The sequence below is a fragment of the Apium graveolens genome, chromosome 3, assembly GCF_009905375.1.
Source record: "Apium graveolens cultivar Ventura chromosome 3, ASM990537v1, whole genome shotgun sequence".
Lineage (NCBI taxonomy): Eukaryota > Viridiplantae > Streptophyta > Magnoliopsida > Apiales > Apiaceae > Apium > Apium graveolens.
In genome coordinates, this window is record NC_133649.1 from 170,688,039 (window position 1) to 170,688,953 (window position 915).

Consider the following 915-nt stretch of genomic DNA (forward strand, 5'->3'; position numbering starts at 1 on the left):
ACCTCCAATTCAGATTTTTTATTAGATTTTTGCAGTTGGAGTTGTTGTCTTGGTGTATATTACGGTTGCTGAAAACCAGGGGGTTGTATTTCTTTGTAGCATACTGCTGATAAGGCTGTTATCTTGCATTCTGAGTGTTGCTCCAGCTGAAATTAGGATGATTGCGGTTATTGGGATGATAGGTGGCTGGAACTGGTTGCTGCGACCTCTGAAAGTTGCTCACGAACTGAGCTGATTTACTAGAAATAGCACACTGCTCCCTCTCATGCGCACCAGCACAAAGCTCACAGACACTAGTAATCTGATTTACTCCATAATTAGCCAAAGAATCCACCTTCATCGTCAAAGCCTTAAGCTGCGTAGCTATAGCAGTAATTGCATCTACCTCCAGAAGTCCTGCTACCTTGCCCTGAGGTAATCTCTGAGTTGGGTTCTGGTATTCATTAGAAGCCATCGGTTCAATCAATTCATAAGCTTCATCGTAGCTTTTAGCCCATAAGGATCCTCCTGATGTTGCATCAAGCATGTGTTTAGAAGTAGCACCCAACCCATTGTAAAAGTAGTTAATGATCATCCAGTCAGGCATCCCATGATGAGGACACTTTTGAAGCATCTCCTTATATCGCTCCCAAGCCTCACACAAAGACTATCCAGACTGTTGTGCAAATTAAGTAAGAGCATTCATGATTCCAGCAGTCTTCTCCATAGGAAATAACTTAGTAAGAAACTTTTGAGCAAGATATTCCCATTTAGTAATAGAACCTGGTGGTAGAGAATGCAACCAACACTTAGCTTTATCCCGCAGAGAGAATGGGAAAAGCCTTAGCCTTAGAGCATCTTCAGACACATTATTGAATTTGAAAGTGTCGCAGATCTCGATGAAATCTCTAATATGCATGTTAGGGTCTTCTATCA

General features: G+C 41.7%; 1 non-coding gene across 1 annotated transcript; it reads left to right on the forward strand.

The window, feature by feature from the left end:
• The first annotated feature begins 584 nt into the window (after nucleotides 1–584).
• On the forward strand, nucleotides 585–691 carry LOC141716392 (small nucleolar RNA R71). Its single transcript, XR_012573104.1, has one exon. It is a non-coding gene; the product is annotated as a small nucleolar RNA R71 (small nucleolar RNA).
• Nucleotides 692–915: the final 224 nt, after the last annotated feature.